Source organism: Bubalus kerabau, chromosome 10, assembly GCF_029407905.1.
Source record: "Bubalus kerabau isolate K-KA32 ecotype Philippines breed swamp buffalo chromosome 10, PCC_UOA_SB_1v2, whole genome shotgun sequence".
Taxonomy (NCBI): Eukaryota; Metazoa; Chordata; class Mammalia; order Artiodactyla; family Bovidae; genus Bubalus; species Bubalus kerabau.
Window position 1 is genome coordinate 71,604,998 of NC_073633.1, and position 26,809 is coordinate 71,631,806.

The window sequence follows — 26,809 nt, forward strand, 5'->3', positions numbered from 1 at the left end:
AATTTTTAAAACTGTCTTGCTCTCTCAACATCTTGGTTATGTTAGGCACCTTTGGAAGTTGCATTAATTCTTTTATATATAATGTAATTATTTAGTTTATAAATGTAATTAGTCCCATAACTGTTTGACTAGGCATGAATTCTAAAACTCTACTGTATAGATTATAGTCATTCTAACCTCTACAAATGACAGTCACATTTTTCTTGTTGTTGTTCAGTTGCTGAGTCCTGTCTGACTCTTTGTGACCCCCTATTCTATAGCATGCCAGGCTCCTCTGTCCTCCACTATCTCCCAGAGTCTGCTCAGATTCATGTTCATCGAGTTGGTGATGCCATCCAACCATCTCATCCTCTGTCGTCCGCTTCTCCTCCTGCTTTCAATCTTTCCCAGCATCAGGGTCTTTTCCAACGGTCAGTTCTTCTCATCAGGTGGCCAAAGTTACTGGAGTTTCAGCTTCAGCATCAGTCCTTCCAATGAATATTCAGGACTGATAGCGTTTAGGATGGACTGGTTGGATCTCCTTGCAGTCCAAGGGACTCTCAGGAGTCTTCTCCAACACCACAGTTCAAAAGCATTAATTCTTCAGTGCTCAGCTTTCTTTATGATCCAACTCTCACATCCATACATGACTACTGGAAAAACCACAGTTTTGACTAGAAAGATCTTTGTTGGCAAAGTAGTATCTCTGCTTTTTAATATGCTGTCCAGGTTGTTCATAACTTTTCTTCCAAGGAGCAAGTGTCTTTTAATTTCATGGCTGCAGTCACCATCTGCAGTGATTTTGGAGCCCCCCAAAATAAAGTCTGCCACTGTTTCCTCTGTTTCCCCAACTATTTGCCATGAAGTGATGGGACCAGATGCCATGATCTTAGTTTTTTGAATGTTGAGTTTTAAGCCAACTTTTTCACTCTCCACTTTCACTTTCATCAAAAGTTTATTTTAAACTAAAATATTTAGTTCTTCTTCACTTTCTGCCATAAGGGTGGTGTCATCTGCATAGCTGAGGTTATTGATATTTCTCCAGGCAATCTTGATTACAGCTTGTGCTTCATCCAGTCCACCATTTCTCACTATGTACTCTGTACAGAAGTTAAATAAGCAGGGTGATAATATACAGCCTTGACATACTCCTTTCCCGATTTGGAACCAGTCTGTTGTTCCATGTCCAATTCTAACTCTTGTTTCTTGACCTGCATACAGATTTCTCAAGAGGCAGGTCAGGTGGTCTGGTATTCCCATCTCTTTAAGAATTTTCCACAGTCTGTTGTGATCCACACAGTCAAAGGCTTTGGCACAGTCAATAAAGCAGAAGTTTTCTGGAACTCTTGCTTTTTCGATGATCCAGCGGATTTTGGCAATTTGATCTCTGGTTCCTCTGCCTTTCTAAATCAAGCTTGAACATCTGGAAGTTCATGATTCATGTACTGTTGAAGCCTGGCTTGGAGAATTTTGAGCATTACTTTACTAGTGTGTGAGATGAGTGCAACTGTGCGGTAGTTTGAGCATTCTTTGGCATTGCCTTTCTTTGGGATTGGAATGAAAATTGACCTTTTCCAGTCCTGTGACCACTATGGAGTTTTCCAAATTTGCTGGCATATTGAGTACAGCATTTTCACAGCATAATCTTTCAGGATTTGAAATAGCTTAACTGGAATTTCATCACCTCCACTAGCTTTGTTCGTAGTGATGCTTTCTAAGGCCCACTTGACTTCACATTCCAGGATGTCTGGCTCTAGGTCAGTGTTCACACCATTGTTATTATCTTGGTCATGAAGATCTTTTTTGTACAGTTCTTCTGTGTATTCTTGCCACCTCTTCTTAATATCTTCTGCTTTTGTTAGGTCCATAGCATTTCTGTCCTTTATCGAGCCCATCTTTGCATGACATGTTCCCTTGGTATCTCTAATTTTCTTGAAGAGATCTCTAGTCTTTCCCATTCTGTTGTTTTCCTCTATTTCTTTGCATTGATCACTGAGGAAGGCTTTCTTATCTCTCCTTGCTATTCTTTGGAACTCTGCATTCAGATGTTCATATCTTTCCTTTTCTCCTTTGCTTTTCACTTCTCTTCTTTTCACAGCTATTTGTAAGGCCTCCTCAGACAGCCATTTTGCTTTTTTGCATTTCTTTTCCATGGAGATGGTCTTGATCCCTGTCTCCTGTACAATGTCATGAACCTCTGTCCATAGTTCATCAGGCACTCTATCAGAGCTAGTCCCTTAAATCTATTTCTCTCTTCCACTGTATAATCAAAAGGGATTTGATTTAGGTCAGACCTGAATGGTTTAGTGGTTTTCCCTACTTTCTTCCACTTAAGTCTGAATTTGGCAATAAGGAGTTCATGATCTGAGCCACAGTCAGCTCCTGGTCTTGTTTTTGCTGACTGTATAGAGCTTCTCCATCTTTGGCCGCAAAGAATATAATCAATCTGATTTCGGTGTTGACCATCTGGTGATGTCCATGTGTAGAGTCTTCTCTTGTGTTGTTGGAAGAGGGTGTTTGCTATGACCAGTGCATTTTCTTGGCAAAACTCTATTAGTCTTTGCCCTGCTTCATTCTGTATTCAAAGGCCAAATTTGCCTGTTACTCCAGGTGTTTCTTGTCTTCCTACTTTTGCATTCCAGTCCCCTATAATGAAAAGGACATCAGTTCTTACCAGTCACTAAGTCATCTGCATTAGATAATCTATTCTTTTCTAACTCATAGCCTACTAGGATAAGAGGTACCTGGCTGAATGGCATTTATATTGAACCATACATCCTGACTTTATATGTTCATTCACTAAAACCACAAATTTTGTGTAGCACTTATTATATGCCACACACTGGGTCAGGTGCTAAGAATTATGGGGTGAACTGGACAGACAAGATCTTTCCCCTCATAGATCCTGTCTTCCAGGGTGGTTTCTGTGACCATTTCAATTTTACATACACTCCATCGTGGTCATCTTATCACACTCTTACTTTCCATTGTAGGCAAACCTACAAGGCCCAACTGGAGAGCCAGACCACAGCTTAAGGGCAGTAGGTACATCTTAGAGAGACAGGAGTGCACCAAAAGGGAAACTGGGCAAATGCTAATAGAAAAGTTTTTCCTTCTTTCTGAATTTACCAGAGTCCAACTTTGGAGCTACTTCCATATGTGTCCTCTGGTTGCCTTTGATTGTCCACTCGTCTAGATTTCCCACAGGCAAAGATAAACTTCTACTTCTTAATGTGGACCTCCAAATGGCCCTAAGACCTGTGTTTTCCAGCAGCAAAATAATGCAGAAGAGAGCAGTGGATCCTTACTCAGCCAGATGAACAGGCAGACACCCTAAGGATGAGGCAGTATATGACTAAGGCCTGGAATTGTTAAGTTCATTAGACATAGCTAGATATGTAGAAAAGACAAGTAGGGTCAGTGCTGGCTGTGTCCAAAGCCTTCATTCTGAGTATTTTATCTGTTTGGGGAAATCTCAGTGATACTGGACTTTGTCCCATTTCTACAATCAAAAAGGGTCCTGTGATCACAGGACTCTTAAATACAAGTATCAGAAATTGGACTCAAAAAGTGTCAGAATAACAATTATCACTGGAAAGACATCTCTTGCCCACAACAAAGGTGGCTTTCCATGTGATTAAACTGAACATCTGACACTCCATCAGAAGTACTTGCTTTGGCGGTCTGTTTTAGGAGATGTAATATACAACTCTAAAAGCTGCCTTTTGCCACCAACATTAGACTCAAATTTTCCTGTTGGGCTGTGAGTTTCAAAGAGCGTTCACCAGAGCTTTTATTTTGCAGATGAGCAGTTGTCTTTAAAGAATTATCAATTTGAGAAGTTTGGGGTCAATTGCTTGTAATCTCATTGACACTGTAACTAAGATAAACACTAGATAGAGAAAAACAGGAAGGCCTACAAAAACAAAGATTGGAAATGCAGACAAAATAGATTCGGGGTTAACCAAAAGTTGGTTTAAGTTAACACTAAGATTATTTTGATCCCTTGTCATTGTGCAGTTTTGTGAGATAAGACACTTATCAATTGCTCCAACATCACTCCTAGAGATTCTGAGGCTCTTCCAGGGCCCTCCTAGTTAGAGCCTGGCCTGAAGAAAAATAGGAGGCACTTCTCTGGTTCATCCATTATGATGTAACAACACATCATAAACTCATCATCAGACTGCCTGTGACCTTTCTCACTGACATGATATGAAAAGAATGTTTCTTGCAACTTGCTTATCTAGAAAATTCCATGCCCATTCACATTCTACATTTCCTAACACAGTTTTTTCCAGACCTTGTACAAACAGGAAATCAGACTAAAGTCATTACTAGAGCAAACAGTACCTTGCTTCCCTATGCAAAACAAGAAAGGGCAGTAAAGCAAATCACAGAAACATTCCCCTTCTAGTCCCCTAGGGAAAAACTCCTATACTTAAAATATTTCAATGAAAATATTTTAATGGAGTCTTCTAAACCTGGATTATCCAAGTAAATGCCTTCGCTATTGTATTCTGCAGGGGCAGACACCTACATGAAAATAAATCCACAACTATCACAAGATTACCTTTAACTCATATGCTTCTATTTCCTGGATCTCAAAGCTAATAATTTATGCTAGAACAATGATTCTCAAACAATGGTACCACATAAGCAGCATCATATCACCTGGGTATTTGTAAGAATTGCCAACTGTGGGACTCTCCCCACCACTCTAAACTTACAGAATGAGAAATTCTGGGGTATAAGTAGGAATGTGGTTTATGGAGCCTGCAGACAAGCCAGTGACAGACTGGGAACATCACCTATACTAATGCTTTTTCTTTCAAAGCTGACTAAACATTTGGGCTGGGCCTACTGAACAGCTTTGTTCCTTAGCTTTGTTTTGTTTCTCCTAGCAAAGTAAGGATCTGAGTAAGAGAAGTCAATATTGTGGAGGACATGTGACCTTTTTGGGGGTTACTAGGCCCTTCCAGTTTTCCCCTTTGTTTCACCCTTTTCATTCCAATGGGTGGGCTTCCCAGGTGGCTCAGTGGTAAAGAATCTGCCTGCCAATGCAGGAGATACCGAAGACATGGGTTTGACCCCTGGGTCAGAAAGATCCCCTGGAGGAGGAAATGGCAACCCACTCCAGTATTCTCGCCTGGAAAATCCCATGGACAGAGGAGCCTGGCAAGATATAAGTCCATGGGGTGACAAAGAGTTGGACATGACTGAGCAACTGCGCACACACATACACATCCCTATGGGTAACAGGCCATTTCTCTTCTTATATGAGAAATTGACTTACTTTTTTAATTTTTTTTCATTCTAATTCATTTGCAGTGGATTTCCTGAAACATTATACCATCTTTTTATTGGTCATAATGAGTCTACTGGTCTGTTCACACTTGAGTGAGATAGTGAAGCTATCTTTGTTGGAAATCTGGATTATTCATCTTTTTTCACCCATTCTGAGGCTCTAAGGTCACTGGAAAAGTTCTGACTCAGGCCCAGCTGCAGTGTACACACTGGGAAATAATGTTTCTTGCCGCCAGTTTATTGTAAAGTATGTATTGATAACAACACGCCAGTACTTCAAATCGGTTTGTGTCCCCCAGGATACACCACCAGTGACTGTTGTAAGGAATACTCCTTGGAAAGATCACTTTGAAGGCTCCATTTACAAGAAAGAATTTAAAATAATATTTTTAAGTTTCTTTATTTTGAAAGGTTTGGGTTTTCAAAAATTAAACTTTATCAAGTTCTTCAAGAACTCTGTTGTACATAATATTTTCTCTCATTAAAAATGTAAAACCTTCTGGAGGAAATGATACTCTGAGCTTTGCAGCACAAATCAATGCCAAATGAAGGCCATAAACTGTGTTTTGTCATGCATTTGGCAATGTCTCCAAATATCTTGAACAAACAATGTCACTGTGCTTCAGACCCATGAACCCTTACTTTTCTGGAAATTTATGTCCATTACGGGAAAGTAGAAATGCTGGGGATTAGCAAGTCTGCAATAGGGTGGTAGGAAAAACAAATAAATGTTGAAAAACAGAAACAATTTAAATACAATAAGCATTTATTTTCCTAAGCTATTGCTCAGGAGAGCCATTTTTACCATGCCTATGTGCTCAAAGGATATTGGCTTTGAGTTTTAATTATCAGTCTCAGACTAATGAAAGTGTTCAGAGCTGGTCTAGGCAGAGGCAGAGCTGTGCGGGCAAAAGAGGGTAGGGTAAGTGCTTCATACAAATCCCATTAATGGAAAAAATAATGAATTTTAGGTACCAAATCTCATGCCCTTGTCAAATGTGTGTCATTTTACATTTTGACTGCTATTTTTAAATAAACACTGGCTTCCCCTATTTGGGAGAGAGTTGTTTTGTAGAAAAAAGTCATGGCTATGGGTTCCAGCCCTGCAGAGTACACTTTTATGGCTATGTCTGTGGTCAGGGAATCACAGGAAATCAGGGGCCCTACACATGATCCACTTTCAATAAAAGTCCAACTTGAATCACAGGTAGAAAAAGATGCTTAAAAATGTTAAGTATCAAGAAAGCAATACTCCACATCGCCAAACTACCTCATAAAAAATAATCTAGCGTTACTGATTTCTGACCTTTGCGGAAAAGAAACCTATTTCAAAGGGGAATGTGCGTGCATGCATGCATACTCAGTTACTTCAGTTGTGTCCAACTCTTTGCGACCCTTTGGACTGTAGCCCACCAAGCTTCTCTGTCCATGGGATTCTCTATGCAAGAATGCTGGGGTGGGTTGCCATGCCCTCCTCCAGGAAACTTCCCAACCCAGGAATCGAACCTGCGTCTCCTGCGTGTCCTGCATTGCAAGCAGATTCTTTACCTCTTTACTGCTGAGCCACTGGTGAAGCCCTCAAAGGGAAATATTTCTAAGTAAATATCTCAGTAATTGCCAGTAATGGAAATGAATTATAAAAATCTGATTTGAGAGCTTAACAGTGCTACATTCATTTTCTTTTGCCTCCAGTGCTGTAGCTACATCTTTTCCAGAAGTATACAAACAGAATGATGGCTCATGTCTATTTTGTCTGATCCCTTATCATTGTGAATTCTACTTCTTCCAACTGAACCTGAATTCAAACCTGAATTGGGATGCTGGGCAATCCTGGATACTGGTAAGAATGGCATGGCCCCATCAGCACGCAGTGTTGTTCTCCTATATGGCTAGGTATGGTTTTGAGCTGGTTTATCTTTATTTTGAAAGAAAAATCTGTCCCTTATATAATAGTTTTGCATTACAGCTCTACATGCAGAGAACTGTGAGATGTTCTCTTATTAGCGTGTTGCACTCCTGAAGGTCAGCCCTTATTGCAAACCCCTGTATCTAGCAAGTAGCCCCACACTTAAAACTGCAATAACATTAATAATAAGAGTTATGAGTAAAAGTGAACTAAAGTACTGGTCAAGGCTTTATGGGTTTCATTTGAGGCTTAGTATGGCACTTTAATTTTTCATTCAACTTTCCTTTTAGGAATTACTTTGCTAAACATATCCAGGTTGTCTTTGGAACATAATATTACTAATTCTTGATATTTACTGCTACTGATAATTAACAGAAGTGACTAGCCTCAATTTTAGAAGTTAATGAGACTTAAAATAAGCAGGGTTTTTTCCCTGCCACTTATATTAAGCATATAAATTTGATTTATGAATTTGGTTTAAAAAGCTCCCTGTCTTCTGACAACATTAGAAGCCAATCAGTGCATTCTCTGATTTTAAGTGTTTTATATTCATTATTCATCAGTCATTCATAAATAGATAAGATACATTTACTATCCAGAAATATTTTCAAAGAATTATTCAAAATCAGTATCTACTTACGAAACCTTGCTAGAAAGACAATGTTTGCACTTCACACAATGGAGCACTAATCTATCAGAAATAAAAAAGCTTTTTTCTCAAACTTGGTGTCAAAATAAACTCCATGAAGGTTATTATAAAACTGGAGGTAAAATCTAGTGGTTTCCATATTACTTACTTTTTGGTCAATATCCAAACTCTCTTCATTTCATGTAACCAGATTTTACAGATTGATCCTTAGAATTATCACAGGTAGAAGTATATTAACTTCTCAGTTCAAAGAAATAGTACCACACATTTTTCAATAAAGAGAATCTTTTGAAATGACAAAAACAGCTGTTGGTTAGGTTTTCCTGGTATTTCTGCAATGAATTCTCAGGACTATATAGTAAAACCAATGTGGATATCACATACATTCACTAAATAGAAATGAATCTACCAAATACCTAACAGAAACCACTCATAAAAAATTTGCAGTGGTCTTTAATCCATAAGTGTTTACAGCTTTATGAAACTTATTGATTTAGACATTATTTTTAATAAATATATATATAGAAGATATGTTCTGGACCAGGCATCATACTAGGCCCTAATGGTATAATTCCAAACAAAATAGACATTTTCCCTGCCTTCATAGGACTAAGAATTCTGCAGATTGTAAGGAAAAAATTTATTTTTAATTTTGCCTCAAAGAAAATAACCACAAAATAACATTCTTTTTAAAGAAAGAGAAAGCCACCAATCAGGTGACTCTGAAAGTCTCTCATGTTTAAATAGTCTCCATTTTGGTTCTTCAAAATGGGGACATTACTTATAGATAGGCAAAGGAGTTAGAAACTAAAGGCAAAGGAGAAAAGGAAAGATATACCCATCTGAGTGCAGAATTCCAAATAGCAAGGAGAGATAAGAAAGCCTTCCTCAATGATCAATGCAAAGAAGTAGAGGAAAACAAAAGAATGGGAAAAACTAGATATCTCTTCAAGAAAATTAGATATACCAAGGGAACATTTCATGCAAAGATGGGCACAGAAAAGGAAAGAAACAGTATGGACCTAACAGAAGGTATTATTAAGAAGAGGTGGGAAGAATACACAGAAAAACTGTACAAAAAAGATCTTAATGACCCAGATAATCACAAAGGTGTGATCACTCATCTAGAGCCAGAGATCCTGCAGTGAAAAGTCAAGTGGGCCTTAGGAAGCATCACTATGAACAAAGCTAGTGGAGGTGATGGAATTCCAGTTGAGCTATTCCAAATCCTGAAAGATGATGCTGTGAAAGTGCTGCACTCAATATGGCAGCAAATTTGGAAAACTCCGCAGTGGTCACAGGAATGGAAAAGGTCCGTTTTCATTCCAATCCCAAAGAAAGTGAAGTCACTCAGTAGTGTCCGACTCTTTGTGACCCCATGGACTGTAGCCTATCAGGCTCCTCCGTCCATGGAATTTTCCAGGCAAGAGTACTGGAATGGGTTGCCATTTCCTTCTCCAGAATCCCAAAGAAAGGCAATGCCAAAGAATGTTCAAACTACTGCACAATTGTACTCATCTCACACATGAGCAAAGTAATGCTCAAAATTCTCCAAGCGAGGCTTCACCAGTAAATGAATCCAAAGAGGAAAATTTTAAAACTTGCACCCAGCTAGAAATAGCCTCATGCTTGTTCTGCTTCTGCAACTCAAATAGCTCCATGCAAAGTAATGTAAGTTACATAGGTTGGGGGGATGGAATAGGAACTTATAACAATCCTAGCAGCTGAAACTTACCTCCTGCTCAGTCACTAAGTCATATCTGTCTCTTTGCCACCCCATGGACTGTAGCCAGACAGGCTCCTCAGTTCATGGAACTTCCCAAGCAAGAACACTGGAGTGGTTGCCATTTCCTTCTCCATAAACTTACCTCACCCTTGTCAATTACCCAGCCCTTATAACCCTGTTTAACCATGTTTGTTTGTGTAATGGTCAGGCATCTCCCCTGCTGTGTCCTAACTACTGTTCCGGACCTGTACCGCCCACCCCCCTGCATGAAACCCCTAGTTGGAACTAGCCTATTAACAGTCAGCACTGCCCACTAAAATCTGGTGTCATGCACTGTCTATAAGAACTCTGCAACTCCTTTCTTCAGGGCTCAGAGCTGGAAGTGTTAACTCCTCTGGGCCCGCTGGTGTAATAAACCTGAGTTCTCCAACTCTCCAAGTGTGGTGCTTGGTTTCTCAACAGACTAACTTCAACAAACCAAGAACTTGCAGATATTCAAGCTGGATTCAGAAAACGCAGAGGAATCCGAGATCAAATTGCCAACATCTGTTGGATCATAGGAAAAAAGCAAGAGAGTTCCAGAAAAACATTTATTTCTGCATTATTGACTACACCAAAGCCTTTGTGTGGATCACAACAAACCAGAAAATTCTGAAAGAGATGGGAATACCAGACCACCTGACCTGCCTCCTGAGAAACCTGGATGTAGGTCAAGAAGCAACAGTTAGAACCAGACATTGAACAATGAACTGGTTCCAAATTGGGAAAGGAGTACATCAAAGCTGTTTATTGTCACCCTGCTTATTTAACTTATATGAAGAGTACATCATGAGAAATGCTGGGCTGGATGAAGCACAAGCTGGAATCAAGATTGCCAGGAGAAATATCAATAACCTTAGATATACAGATGACACCACCCTTATGGCAGAAAGCGAAGAAGAACTAAACAGCCTCTTGATGAAAGAGAAAGAGGAGAGTGAAAAAGCTGGCTTAAAACTCAACATTCAAAAAACTAAGATCAGGCAACCAATCTTATCACTTCATGGCAAATGGATGGGGAAACAGTGGAAACAGTGGAAACAGTGACAGACTTTATTTTCTTGGTCTCCAAAATCACTACAAATGGTGACTGCAGCCATGAAATTAAAAGACACCTGCTCCTTCGAAGGAAAGCTATAACAAACCTAGAGAGCATATTAAAAAGCAGAAACTACTTTGCCAACAAAGGTCCACCTAGTCAAAGCTATGGTTTTTCCAGTAGTCGTGTATACCTGTGAGAGTTGGACCATAAAGAAAGCTGAGCACCAAAGAAATGATACTTTTGAACTGTAGTGTTGGAGAAGACTCTGGAGAGTCCCTTGGACTGCAAGGAGATCCAACCAGTCCATTCTGAAGGAGATCAGCCCTGGGATTTCTTTGGAAGGAATGATGCTAAAGCTGAAACTCCAGTACTTTGGCCACCTCATTTGAAGAGTCGACTCATTGGAAAAGACTCTGATGCTGGGAGGGATTGGGGGCAGGAGGAGAAGGGGACGACAGAGGATGAGGTGGCTGGATGCCATCACTGACTCGATGGACGTGAGTCTGGGTGAACTTGGGGAGTTGGTGATGGACAGGGAGGCCTGGCGTGCTGTGATTCATGGGGCCGCAAAGAGTCGGATACGACTGAGCGACTGAACTGAACTGAACATAGTTCAAACAACTAAGTGTAAACATCAATTGAGATGGAAAAAAAATCCTTTCTCTCATAAAAATCAACTTAGTCTGTAGCCCTAACTGTCTGAATCTGTTGCTTATCTCACTATAGGATGTTCAACCATTGAGAACTTAATTTAAGCATGGCTCTCAATCTGTACCCATAAGAATGGAAGTAGGGTGGTTAGACACCCACACTCTTTGGCATCCTGCTCCCACCAGATGATCTGATCACACTATCCAGTAATGCTGGTCCTCTCCTGCCCACAGATGGGGGTTTGGGATCTGAGAACCTTGGGCTGGGGTTCTTGGCTAGCATTTTCCCCTCAACTCTGGGGTATGCACTGCTTAATACTCCAAAGGAGGCTTTGTTGTTGTTGCCATTTTCCTCTCACTTTCTGTAGATAAAGCATCTCTAAACTGATGAACGGAAATGAACTTCCGCTTCCTTCTGTTAGACTCTCTTTAAGAGAGCTGGTGACAGAGCTGGATTCTTGCTAATCCTCATATGTGCCTGCTCTCTACTCTGTGTTGGTGGCCCCAAATGAGTTAGAGAGATAAATAGGTAGTCACTTCATTCCCCCTTTGAAATATTCAGTATGATATGATACCACAGTGGACAGCAGAGACTCTGACTCCCTGGCCAGTGGTGGAGATGTGTTCTGGGGATTTTGGAATGCTGGTTCCCCAGCCAAGGAGCACAACAATTCAGGAATGTGGTGGCTGTTTTTAGTGGCTCATGCATTTAAGCATCAGACCTGCTTGTCCCTATATCAACTCTAAAACTACTGTAGTTGCCTAACTCTGGAAATTAAAGAATTGTGTGCATTTCTATATACATCAAATTATATTTGGCTTCTTTTCTAACCACTAGATAAGGCATCTTCAAAATGAATTGCAGCCTTTTTCTTGTCTAGCAGTTGAACTGCACAGATGAAAGCATATTCATTCATTCCCTTCCTTATTCAACAAATGTTTATTAAACATCTTTTATGCACCAAGTGCTAACGAAGAGATTCCAAAAGCTACAAAGAGCCCTAAGAAGTCACTTATTTAGAAGGGTCCAACAAAATGTTTGCTATTTTAAACCTCTACAAGAAAATCCACAATCTTTTGAAACTGCCCTAGAAGTGAATCACAAAAAGACTGAGAAATTCTTTCTAAGATCCAAGACTGTTCCTGATGCAAGTCCTGCCTCACTGACTTGACTGTGCTGAAGCCATCATTCTCCATCTTCAGTCTGTAGAACAATCCTCTATTTACTCTGTGCCATTGAGTTACCAATTCTTCTTCTTATCTAGCTAAAAAAGAGTCTACAATATTTCCATCTTTACTTTTGGAACCATTACTTACTCCTTTAATCAGATTAGCTCTTCTTATTCAACACATATTAACAGAGTGGTCAGGGAAACCTTAAGAAAAGAGGAATAATTGTATCCTTAAGGGAGAAGTAGAATTTAAATAGACTGAAAAGGCAAGGGACAGCACAGTAGAAGAGAAAACAGCATAAGCGGAGGCAGGAAAGTAGAACAAATTAGTAAATTGAGTGAAGGTGGGATAAGGTGCTGAATGGAAGGAGACAGGTTAGTACTCTGCAATAATCTAATTCATCCTTGCATGCCATTCATTTCTTCCAACATCTTAAGAGTTTCTTTTTGTCAAGGATCTTTTAATTATAAACAGTAGAAATCCACATTTTTGCACAAGCAAAAAAGGAGAATTTATTGAAAAGAATCAAGAGTGTTTGGTGTACCTAAAAGTAGGAGATCCTTATAAGAAACAGAGGATGGGAAACGGCTATTCTTCACACCCACCCTTGCCATCTTCACCACACACATGCACACTTCTGTTTCTCCCTGCCCATCTGACTCATTCTTCTCTCTTACAGTGGTTTCTCAACTTCTCTATACATTTGGTTGCCCCAATAGTTCCTGATCACACAAACCTCTGGTACCAGGACAGAGTAGGTAGTTTCAATATAATCCAATTTCAATAATCAGGGCAGATTATTCGATTGGCCCAGATGAAGTCAGAGCTCCATCCCCAGTCTGTCAATCATGGCTGGCAGGGTTAAGTAATTCAAAAGCAGCTCTACATCCCAGTTGTGGGTGGCTGGGCTCATTTTCAGAGAACATGTGGCTGTGGCAACAGATACCAGATGGAAATATGTATGTGTGAATTTTCTTGAAAGGGGGATGGAAGAGGATACACCCTTTCAATGAAATGTTCCAATCACCTTGGCAAGGCAGTCTGGGTGGGCAGAATGCCTTGTGTGAAGCTCCGGAAAGGAGAAACCAAACATCAGTGCCAAGGACGTGAGGGGCCCCAAGCCATGAGGAACAATGGAAGGCTACTCTTCCAGAGAAGCAGACTTGAAGAAGATCAGCTGCTGCCGCCTCTCTTCAAATGCCAGATGAACTATCATTTTGAAGACAGATACATTTATAGGAGAAAGAACCAGATCCTAGAAATGATGATGGCCTTATAGTTAGTGAATTCTCTATTAGGGAAGGGATTGCAAAATCATGGAAACACCGTTTTATGTAATGTTCATGGAGATAATTTAAGTATCCAATGGAGGATTAATTAGATGACCTGTATTTACACAGAGACCTCCAATTAAGTGGCTTCCCAAGCCTCAAATCATATGACTGTTATAATCAGTTAAGTCTCATCTTAGAATACACAAGAAAGAATGTTTTAACAACAGGCCCTGAAGTAGAGCTCTTAATATTGAGTGGCAGGGAATCTGGGAAACACATGTTGGATCAACAGTTCTCAAACTTCATTGCATGGAACTCTAGTGCTCATGGGATGTTTACATGTATTTTACAAAAACAGAGTTTCCATGTCAAATAAAATACTAGTTTAAATAAAGCAAAACAAGCTCATTTACTGAAGGATATATTAGAGCCTTTAATAAGTTAACGTTTTATGAATCTCTAACAGGTGAGATACATTAAACAATGTTTCCCAAGCTTATCTAACCACATGAGGACTTAATGACATCATATAGTCCATTAAGTCCCAACAGTTTGGGGAATGCTGGCCTAGCTCTGTTGCCATGAGTCTTCACTTTTTTTGAGTCACACACCCTTCTGAGAACCAAACAAAAGCTACTGACCATTCCCCTTATCAATGAAAAATGAGAGCATACCTACATGCACATCAAATTCTGCACATAACTTCAGGGAGTCATAGAATAAGCTGACTTATCCATGGGTTTTCATATTTTCCTGGAAATTTTCAGGTGGTAAATCCCTATCCTTGAAAACCTAATTTTCTAAATAATTTTCTCGTATCCATACATCCCCAAAGGCTCATAAGATAGAGGCACAAAAATCCCTTATTACATTGCAGGGTGAGTTTTACAGTTCTTCTGCATATGCCTCAGTGCTGTTCTTTGGTGTGTACTATCTAAAAGAAGGCATGACTCCTGCTGCCGTTGATTATCTTTCCTTGGTTGGACTCTCACTCAGTTTTAAGGTTCTTTCCCAAAAAAGTCCCATTTAACTTGATGAATGAAGATAAATAAAGTTAAAGATATTTCACATTATTTTCAAAGTAATTTAAAATTTTTTCTAACAAAAAAGCCTAAAACATTAAATGTGAGTATCACTCTTTTTCACTTCACACATCTTTAGGAAACTTCATTGCTCATGAAGACATGATCTTGGGGGAGGAGAAGCTCCTCCTTGATTTTTTACAAAAGGGTGGTTCATAATCTTAACCCTGGCATCATTAAGGAAATTAAATACTTTGGAATAGATAAGATGAACAAGTGAAAATGCAAAGGTTAAACAGTTCAGATTAAATGAATTATCTATATTATTATTAAATAGCACAGGTAAAAATAATAAGCTCATAATTTCTAAATTACTTTAGTCCTTTAAAAAAAAAAAAAAAGGAGAGCTTCTAAATGGGCATTTAAAAGCTAACTCCAGAGCATGCATGTGGAAGCCAGATATATAACTTCTTGTGCATCTGTCATTAATTTTATAATTGAAGTGTATGAATATCCCAGTTGAAAAACAAATGGTTTATATCAATGGAAATGATTTAGTTTTTATTTTTATCAAAGTTAATACATGTTAATAATTCTTTTTCAGAGTAATAGCTGTTTGCACATTATAAGCACATGTCTCACGTTTTCCTTATAAGGATATCCGATGGAAAATTTTTTTGTTCTTGGCCCTCTTATAGTCAGCATATTTCCGTTCATACAAGAAGAAAGTAGTCATTTGAAGTCTATGGAGAAATGTCTGTTTGACTAACAGATGTCTAAGATGGAGTAAGCAGGAAGTCTTACAGTTCCTTCCCAACACAAAGGCCCACTCATGATAAAAGAAAAGACCAAACATCTTGGGAATATATAAAGCAGTTTCAATTCTAACAAACATCTGTCCTAAGTCAGCCAGGAAGGTAGGAATAAGAAAATCCATGGTACCTCATACTTAAATACAGTTTTATTTCTTTTATCTCTCTCCTACCCTTTCAAGAACCATCCTCAACATTACTGAAAATCAGCCAGAACTGTTTTATTTGTTCCACCACCAGTATTTTAATCTGGAATGCTTAAAAGGAACCCTCTAGCTATAAGAAAGCAAGTTTCCTCAGAAGAGATAAACTCTGGAACCTATGCATGTGTGTGCTAAGTCACTTCATTCATCTCCAGCTCTTTGCAACCCTATATACTATAGCCCGCCAGGCTCCTCTGTCTATGGAATTCTCCAGGCAAGAATACTGGAGTGGGTCACTGTGTCCTCCTCCAGCTGGAACCTACTGATGAATCTAAAATTCAGTTTAGTCTTACATAATATAAGTCTTACACAACTACATAAATGTTAACTATAACTCAATAAAGCTGGATGGAAAAGTAAATTAAAGTTCAGTCTAATCATTGATATTTACTGAAAAATGCTGTATCCCATTCACTACTCCAGGCACTGAAGAAACAGATGTGTGCATGACGGGCACCCTGTACCAGACAAGAGACAGCCAGCAAACATGGAATCAAAGAGATAAGCAAGTTAATTATAGAAAGTGATTTTTAAAATAGGATAATATGATAGAGAATGACTGGTAGAACATGGGGAGGAGGCAAATTCAGACCACGTGATATGAGGAGGTGGTATGTGTGCAAAGGCAAGAATGCCAAAAAACAGCCACCTTCTGTGGATCTAGGGCAGAGTGTTTCAGAAAGAGAAAATAGCAAATCCCAAGGACCTAATGTAGAAACAAACTTGGTTGTTCAAGCAACAGAAAGAATGCCCAAGTGGCTGGAGCATAGTGAACAAGGGAAAAATAAAAGGAGATGAGTCAAGAAGGTCCAGGCTTTCCATCATTAAGGAAAAAGACAACCCAAATACAGTCGAATGATATGCCAAACCATTAGCTGAGGTATAAATTTCATTTTCATCTCTGAGAAGTAATGCAAAACAACAACAGTGAAAGCATGAAAGTGTTAGTTGCTCAGTCATGTCCAACTCTTCGAGACCCCATGGACTATAGCCCACCAGGCTCCTCTGTCCATGGGATTCTCCAGGCAAGAATACTGGAGTGGGTTACCATGCCCTCCTCCAGGGGATCTTCCCGACCCAGGGACTTAACCCGGGCCTCCCACATTGCAGGCGTATTACCATCTGAACCAGCAATAGTGAGCTTCTAACTAAGTAAATGTTCCAGAAAGGGACTTCTTCATAATAAAGTGCAGACTAGAACATTCTCTATCAGCACACATTGTCTTCCTTTTGAGGAGTAAGAATTGTCTTTTCTTACATTTCTTTTCTCAGGTAGCAAATATCCATTCATCCATTACCTTCTTTGAACCCTAGAATCTGGGTGTTCCATATCACCAGAGTGATAAGGAGAACCAAGCTCTGTCTTTGAAGGATTGTTCTGGAAGTCTGCCAGACCACCATATCATTTCCAAGTGTTCTACAGAATGATCACTTTGTTTCCAGGTACAGCCAACATGTATTATTATCGAAGAACCAGTTCACCCTAGATGAATTAATGAATTCTGACACCATACTTCAGGTTACTGTCTTTTGCTAACCTTTTGTAGCCTCTGAAATATTGGAATGAGATAAAATCTGGTATACCCCTCCTCTGTGTTAGATCAGAGTCTATTCTACCCCAAGTGGCAATTGTCAGAGTGAAGAAAAAGTATCAAGTGAGTAAAGAATGAAGGAGATTTTCACCAAGGAAATGTCTATAGTTAAAGCAGAACACACATATTTACATATAAACATAAGTAAAGGCAGGGAATCGCTGCAACAGAGTCTATAGTCTAGTTTGAATATATATTTCAATATGTATGTTTATAGAGAAATTATATATATGACATATAATTCTGTGGGGAGGTATATACAATCACCTCTATTCCCACAAAAAAATGAAAGTTATACAATAAGAGGACCTTGAAAATATTTTTCCAAGTAAGTGTATAAAAGTCCAGCCTTATTAATCCACTAGACAGGGGGTGGTTTTCTCAACTCCTTATTTTTACATTTTCATTACATGTCTATAAATCAAACTCATTTTCATTCTTAAAATACAAAACTCTGTTCAGCTTTAGTTCAGTTCAGTTCAGTCACTCAGTCGTGTCCGACTCTTTGCGACCCCATGAATTGCAGCACGCCAGGCCTCCCTGTCCATCACAAACTCCCAGAGTTCACTCAGACTCACATCCATCGAGTCGGTGATGCCATCTCATTCTCTGTCGTCCCCTTCTCCTCCCGCCCCCAATCCCTCCCAGTATCAGAGTCTTTTCCAATGAGTCAACTCTTCACATGAGGTGGCCAGAGTACTGGAGTTTCAGCTTAAGCATCATTCCTTCCAAAGAACACCCAGGACTGATCTACCCCAGAATGGACTGGTTGGATCTCCTTGCAGTCCAAGGGACTCTCAAGAGTCTTCTCCAACACCACAGTTCAAAAGCATCAATTTTTCGGCGCTCAGCTTTCTTCACAGTCCAACTCTCACATCCATACATGACCACAGGAAAAACCATAGCCTTGACTAGACGGACGCTATTTCTGTTCCATTGCTTATTTTCAATGGCACCCCACTCCAGTACTCCTGCCTGGAAAATCCCATGGACGGAGGAGCCTGGTAGGCTGCAGTCCATGGGGTCGCTAAGAGTCGGACACGACTGGGCGACTTCACTTTCACTTTTCACTTTCATGCATTGGAGAAGGAAATGGCAACCCAATCCAGTGTTCTTGCCTGGAGAATCACAGGGATGGGTGGGCTGCCGTCTCTGGGGTCGCACAGAGTCGGACAAGACTGAAGCGACTTAGCAGCAGCAGCATTCATTTTAGATAAACAACATTTAGACAGCAATAACTGTACCTGTTTAACACAACATATTAACAAATACTTTCAGACATTAGTTTAATTGCTTTCATGTTAAAGACCTTTTCTGTATTCTGAGGTAGCCCAAATTACTATTCTAACATTTGGTTTACTCAAGATAAAGAAACCAAGTTGATTATCTTTAGGACAGAGTTTAATAATTATATATTACCCAAGTAGTTTATTCTTTCTTGCACTGATTGTTATTTTCAATGGAATAATTAAAGCCCAGAAAATAAATTTGCCCTAGATTGGCTATTAGCAGACAGGAAACTGTAAGAATTTGTTTCATGATCTTCCAATTTGCTCTTTGTCATTAGATTTGCTCTTTTTTTTCCAAAAGAGGCAATAAAATAGCAGGCTCTAACCCAATTCCTATGACTTGACTATTGCTTTAGATCTTGCATTACTTCACAAGCCTCTTTATTTAAAAAAAAAAAAAAAGGCACATTTAAAGATATTTTTGATATTCTGTGACTGATTTATCAGTCAGCTAGAGAATTGTTCAGTGAGTTACATAATGGGAATTAGTACTTCCTAAGAACTAGTCAAGGCTATGGTTTTTCCTGTGGTCATGTATGGATGTGAGAGTTGGACTGTGAAGAAGGCTGAGCACTGAAGAACTGATGCTTTTGAACTGTGGTGCTGGAGAAGACTCTTGAGAGTCCCTTGGACTGCAAGGAGATCCAACCAGTCCATTCTGAAGGAGATCAGCCCTGGGATTTCTTTGGAAGGAATGATGCTAAAGCTGAAACTCCAGTACTTTGGCCACATCATGCGAAGAGTTGACTCATTGGAAAAGACTCTGATGCTGGGAGGGATTGGGGGCGGGAGGAGAAGGGGACGACAGAGGATGAGATGGCTGGATGGCATCACCGACTCGATGGACGTGAGTCTGGGTGAACTCTGGGAGTTAGTGATGGACAGGGAGGCCTGGCGTGCTGCGATTCATGGGGTCGCAAAGAGTCAGACACGACTGAGCGACTGAACTGACTGACTGACTGAACTGACTTCCTGAATACCAGCCATTAGAAAGACTAAACCACCAGATTACAATTTGGTTGATTAACCAACTACCTAGATATTGGTTCTGAAATAGCTAACTTGCTATTGGAGGCCTGCAACTAGCACCTAGTAATGTTCTTGAGATAATTAAATTCATAGCTAACTGGTACCTCATTATCTTTTAAGCAAATAGATGAGTTTCTCAGATATCAGAGTTTTCTTGAATTAGAATTACTCTTAATGCCCTAAAACAAAGTTCCCTTAAAAATTTTAATAAATTGTACATCAAAGTCATTTTACAAAATAACCTCTTAAGGCCTTTTTTCTGAAAAAATACAAGCAATAGTAATTTATGTGAATTGAGAAAAGTTAAAAGACAAAAAAAAATTTAAAAAAATAAACACAGCACCGGCCATGAGCAGAACCACCATGCCACATTTGTATATTACTATTTCAGCGAACCTGTACAGTAAATCCAAAGAGCTAGCTACCATGTGCCTTTCCAAATGAAAAAGGCAAAAGACAACTGGCTGCCATATGCTTTTTATTTTTTACAAAGAAATTGTAAACAGGTTACTCAGTATGGGCCACATATATAGGATCTACACATGAATGCCCCAGGAATGGATTTAGCCTGAAGTCTCTTTCAGCTATAAAGCTTCAGGCATCACAATATTCCCATATGTCCACTGTATAATGAAACAGATGACAGCTTTTACCCTGAAGGTTGTTTTGGACTAAGAATAAGATTGGGCAATGGGCAGCTCAGGCAACCATCCAAAGGAGTTCCTGTGGCTTATACATGTGTATAATGTATATAAAAGATGTATACTAATGTTCTTTGAAAACCATAAATAATGTACTAAAGAACTCTAAAACTACATTGTATCACTCTCCATGTCAAAACACATGCAAACACACACACACACACACACACACACACACACACACACAAATATACTCATGTGCCCAAAGTCAAGAATTATCTCACCAAGGTCGGAGCCTTTGTTGTAAACAACAAAGTGATAGTTTCTTTATCAAGATGAGTTCTCTTTCCTCTTTCTGGCTGAGGCTCACTAAAATGAAGATTAAAGACTCCTACTTCTTTAGGGAGAGAGCTCTGAGTGAGGGGCCAGAAGAAGAAAGAGAACATGGTGAGGCACTACATTCAGCCTGATCTGTCTTTGGCACTAGGGGAGAATGGTAAAGAGAATCCTTAATGGCTCTGCTTTGTCTATCTTACCTCAATAGAGTAGAAAACCTAAGAATTTAGGCAAAATTTCCAGCTAGAAATAAACAGAACCCATTTGCCTGGCTTGTCTGTCTTGTCTTCCTGAGCACTTCAGATAGGGTAGCAGTAAAGAACTGAGAAGGATAGGGAGGAGCCAAGATGGCGGAGGAGTAGGACGGGGAGAACACTTTCTCCCCCACAAATTCATCAAAAGAGCATTTAAACGTCGAGTAAATTCCACAAAACAACTTCTGAATGCCGGCAGAGGACATCAGGCACCCAGAAAAGCAACCCAACTCTTTGAAAGGAGGTAGGAAAAAATATAAAAGACAAAAAAAGAGACAAAAGAGGGAGGGACGGAGTTCTGTCCCGGGAAGTGAGTCTTAAAAAGAGAGAAGTTTCCAAACACCAGGAAACCTTCTCACTGCCGAATCTGTGCCAAGCTTTGGAAGCACAGAGGGCAACATAAAAGGGAGAAAAAAATAAATAAACAATTATAAATCGCAGATTGTGAGCCCTACGGTAACTCCCCCAGCGGAGAAGCAGCGCAGACGCCTGCACACAGCATTAGCAAGCAGAGGCTGGGCAGGGAAGCGGGGCGTGGGCTGTGTCCCTTAGAGTAAGAATCGGCCCGAATGTCCTGAGCGCTATCTGAGCGAAATAATTTGGGCTAGCAAACCAGACTGTGGGATATCTACCACGCAAAAAGCCAGCCCTAACCTAAGACACAGCCAGGCCCGCGCACAGAACAAAGGACTGAACAGAGATAGCCGGTTGCAGACCTTCCCCCTCCGGTGACAGGCAGCCAGAGCCAGAAGGGGGCAATCGCAGCCCAAGAGAGACACTATCTATAAAACTGTAAGCAGGCTTCTTTGCTAACTAAAACTTCTTGGGGGTCTGGACTGTCAACATCTGCCTGAGAAGGTGCGCCAGTTTTACACCCAGATAACCGAGTGGCGGGGAGGCGATAAGTCGCAGTATTGGCACCCGCCAAACACATCACCTGAGCTGCTCGGATCTGGGAAGAGCACAAAACGCAGGCCCAACCGAGTCTGCGTCTCTGAGGTCTACCCGAGTGCCTGAACCTGAGCGGCTTGGACCTGGGAGCTCAGCCCAGGGCCCGCCTCTGATTGTTCCCGGCGGAACAACCTAGAGCCCGAGCAGTGTGGGCAGGGAGGCTACACGCGCCGTGAGCGGGGGCAGACCCAGTGTGGCTGAGGCACTGCGAGCGCACGCCAGTGTTATCTGTTTGCAGCATCCCTCCCTCCCTCCCCACAGCGCGGCTGAACAAGTGAGCCTAAATAAAATAAAATAAAAAAATAGTGTCCTCCACCGTCCCCTTTGTGTCAGGGCGGGAACCAAACACTGAAGAGACCAGCAAACAGAAGAAGCTATAACAGAGGGAAACGCCTTGGAAGCTACAGGCCATAGATTAAAACCCTGTGGTCACTACGAACTACATAGGAAGGGGCCTATAGATCTTGAGAAATATAAGTCAGACCAAGGAACTAGCCAAAAATGAACTGAACCCACAATACTCACAACAAAACCACAGAAACACCTAGATATATTTTTCCTATTTTTACGGTCAATCTTTTTTTTTTTTTTAATTTAAAAAAAAAATTTTAAGTCCTCTATTGTCCTTTAATTTTCACTTTTATAACTATTACTTTGCAAAAAAAAAAGACCCTATTTTATTTTTTTTTACTTCTTCAGCAAACTTCATATATATATTTTATAATTTTTTGACCGTGTTTTGTTTTGTTTTGTTTTTTTCTTTTTCTTCTTTTCTTTAACATTGTATTTTTGAAATTCCAAACTCTACTCTAGATTTTTAATTTTAGCCTTTTGGTATATGTTATCAATTTTGTACCTATAGTTTTTTTCATAATTTCTGTGACTTTTTTTTCCCTCTGTTTCTTTCTCTTCTTCTTTTGTATAACATCGTATATCTACAATTCCAAACTGTACTCAAGATTTTTAATTTATGCTTTTTGGTATTTGATATCAATTTTGTACCTGTATTTTCTTTATAATTTTTGCGACATTGTTTTTGTTGGTTTGTTTGTTTTCTCTCTTTATTTTTCTTCTTCTTTTTTTTAACATTGTATTTTTGAAATTCCAAACTCTACTCTAGATTTTTAACTTTTGCTTTTTGGTATTAGTTATCAATTTTGTACCTGTAGTTTCTTTATAATTTTCGCAACCTTGTTTGTTTTTCTTTGTTCGTTTTTTCTCTCTTTCTTTTCCTTCTTCTTTTCATTAACATCGCATTTTTGAAATTCCAAACTCTACTCTAGATTTTTAATTTTTGCTTTTATGTATTTGTTACCAATTTTGTACCTTTAAGAACCCAATCTTCAGGACCCATTTTTCACTAGGGAACGAGATTACTGGCTTGACTGCTCTCTCTCCCTTTGCACTCTCCGTTTTCTCCACCAGGTTGCCTGTATGTCCTCCCTAACCCCTCTCTACTCTACCCAACTCTGTGAATTTCTGTGTGTTCCAGACGGTGGAGAACACTTAGGGAACTGATTACTGGCTGGATCTGTCTCCCTCCTTTTCATTTCCCCCTTTTATCCTTCTGGCCACCTCTGTCTCCTGCCTCCTTCTTCTCTTCTCTGTATAACTCCGTGAACATCTCTGAGCGGTCCAGTTGTGGAGTGCACATAAGGAAGTGACTACTGGCTAGCCCACTCTCTCCACTATTGATTCCACCTCATCTCATTTGGGTCACCTCTAACTCCCTCCTCCCACTTCTCTTCTCCATGTAACGCTGTGAACCTGAGTGACCCTCACAGTAGAGAAACTTTTCATCTTTAACGTAGATGTTTTATCAATGGTGCTGTATAGAAGGAGAAGTTTTGAAACTACTGTAAAAATAAGACCGATAACTGGAAGTAGGAGGCTTAAGTCCAAACCCTGACTCCAGGGAACTCCTGACTCCAAGGAACATTAATTGACAGGAGCTCATCAAACGCCTCCATACCGACACTGAAACCAAGCACCACACAAGGGCCAACAAGTTCTAGGGCAAGACATACCAAGCAAATTCTCCAGCAACAAAGGAACACAGCCCTGAGCTTCAAGATACAGGCTGCCCAAAGTCACCTCAAAACCATAGACATCTCATAACACATTACTGGACAATTCATTACACTCCAGAGAGAAGAAATACAGCTCCATCCACCAGAACATCGACACAAGCTTCCCTAACCAGGAAACCGTGACAAGCCACCTGTACAAACCCACACACAGTGAGGAAAGGCCACAATAAAGAGAACTCCACAAACTGCCAGAATACAGAAAGGACACCCCAAACTCAGCAATTTAAACAAGATGAAGAGACAGAGGAATAGCCAGCAGATAAAGGAACAGGATAAATGCCCACCAAACCAAACAAAAGAGGAAGAGATAGGGAATCTACCTGATAAAGAATTCCGAATAATGATAGTGAAATTGATCCAAAATCTTGAAATTAAAATGGAATCACAGATAAATAGCCTGGAGGCAAGGATTGAGAAGATGCAAGAAAGGTTTAACAAGGACTTAGAAGAAATAAAAAAGAGCCAATATATAATGAATAATGCAATAAGTGAAATTAAAAACACTCTGGAGGCAACAAATAGTAGAATAACAGAGGCAGAAGATAGGATTAGTGAATTAGAAGATAGAATGGTAGAAATAAATGAATCAGAGAGGATAAAAGAAAAACGAATTAAAAGAAATGAGGACAATCTCAGAGACCTCCAGGACAATGTTAAACGCTACAACATTCGAATCATAGGGGTCCCAGAAGAAGAAGACAAAAAGAAAGACCATGAGAAAATACTTGAGGAGATAGTAGTTGAAAACTTCCCTAAAATGGGGAAGGAAATAATCACCCAAGTCCAAGAAACCCAGAGAGTCCCAGACAGGATAAACCCAAGGCGAAACACCCCAAGACACATATTAATCAAATTAACAAAGATCAAACACAAAGAACAAATATTAAAAGCAGCAAGGGAAAAACAACAAATAACACACAAGGGAACACCCATAAGGATAACAGCTGATCTTTCAATAGAAACTCTTCAAGCCAGGAGGGAATAGCAAGACATACTTAAAATGATGAAAGAAAATAACCTACAGCCCAGATTATTGTACCCAGCAAGGATCTCATTCAAGTATGAAGGAGAAATCAAAAGCTTCTCAGGCAAGCAAAAGCTGAAAGAATTCTGCACCACCAAACCAGCTCTCCAACAAATACTAAAGGATATTCTCTAGACAGGAAACACAAAAACGGTGTATAAATTCGAAACCAAAACAATAAAGTAAATGGCAACCGGATCATAATTATCAGTAATTACCTTAAACGTAAATGGGTTGAATGCCCCAACCAAAAGACAAAGACTGGCTGAATGGATACAAAAACAAGACCCCTACATATGTTGTCTACAAGAGACCCACCTCAAAACAGGGGACACATACAGACTGAAAGTGAAGGGCTGGAAAAAGATTTTCCATGCAAATAGGGACCAAAAGAAAGCAGGAGTAGCAATACTCATATCAGATAAAATAGACTTTAAAACAAAGACTGTGAAAAGAGACAAAGATGGTCACTACATAATGATCAAAGGATCAATCCAAGAAGAAGATATAATAATTATAAATATATATGCACCCAACACGGGAGCGCCGCAGTATGTAAGACAAATGCTAACAAGTATGAAAGGAGAAATTAAAAATAACACAATAATAGTGGGAGACTTTAATACCCCACTCACACCTATGGATAGATCAACTAAACAGAAAATTAACAAGGAAACACAAACTTTAAATGATACAATAGACCAGTTAGACCTAATTGATATCTATAGGACATTTCATCCCAAAACAATGAATTTCACCTTTTTCTCAAGCGCACATGGAACCCTCTCCAGGATAGATCACATCCTGGGCCATAAAGCTAGCCTTGGTAAATTCAAAAAAATATAAATCATTCCAAGCATCTTTTCTGACCACAATGCAGTAAGATTAGATCTCAATTACAAGAGAAAAACTATTAAAAATTCCAACATATGGAGGCTGAACAACACGCTGCTGAATAACCAACAAATCACAGAAGAAATCAAAAAAGAAATCAAAATTTGCATAGAAACGAATGAAAATGAAAACACAACAACCCAAAACCTGTGGGACACGGTAAAAGCAGTCCTAAGGGGAAAGTTCATAGCAATACAGGCACACCTCAAGAAACAAGAAAAAAGTCAAATAAATAACCTAACTCTACACCTAAAGCAACTAGAAAAGGAAGAAATGAAGAACCCCAGGGTTAGTAGAAGGAAAGAAATCTTAAAAATTAGAGCAGAAATAAATGCAAAAGAAACAAAAGAGACCATAGCAAAAATCAACAAAACCAAAAGCTGGTTCTTTGAAAGGATAAATAAAATTGACAAACCATTAGCCAGACTCATCAAGAAACAAAGGGAGAAAAATCAAATCAATAAAATTAGAAATGAAAATGGAGAGATCACAACAGACAACACAGAAATACAAAGGATCATAAGAGACTACTATCAACAATTATATGCCAATAAAATGGACAACGAGGAAGAAATGGACAAATTCTTAGAAAAGTACAACTTTCCAAAACTCGACCAGGAAGAAATAGAAAATCTTAACAGACCCATCACAAGCACGGAAATTGAAACTGTAATAAAAAATCTTCCAGCAAACAAAAGCCCAGGTCCAGACGGCTTCACAGCTGAATTCTACCAAAAATTTAGAGAAGAGCTAACACCTATCCTGCTCAAACTCTTCCAGAAAATTGCAGAGGATGGTAAACTTCCAAACTCATTCTATGAGGCCACCATCACCCTAATACCAAAACCTGACAAAGATCCCACAAAAAAAGAAAACTACAGGCCAATATCACTGATGAACATAGATGCAAAAATCCTTAACAAAATTCTA

At 39.6% G+C, this 26,809-nt stretch overlaps 1 long non-coding RNA gene across 1 annotated transcript in view; it reads right to left on the bottom strand.

Annotated features, from left to right (window-relative positions):
• Nucleotides 1-1,010: 1,010 nt before the first annotated feature.
• Nucleotides 1,011-26,809, bottom strand: part of LOC129621536 (uncharacterized) — a 72,039-nt gene continuing 46,240 nt past the window's right edge. The window contains exon 3 of the long non-coding RNA XR_008699424.1: nucleotides 1,011-2,625. This is a non-coding gene — a long non-coding RNA (uncharacterized LOC129621536). The remainder of the gene's footprint in view (nucleotides 2,626-26,809) is intronic.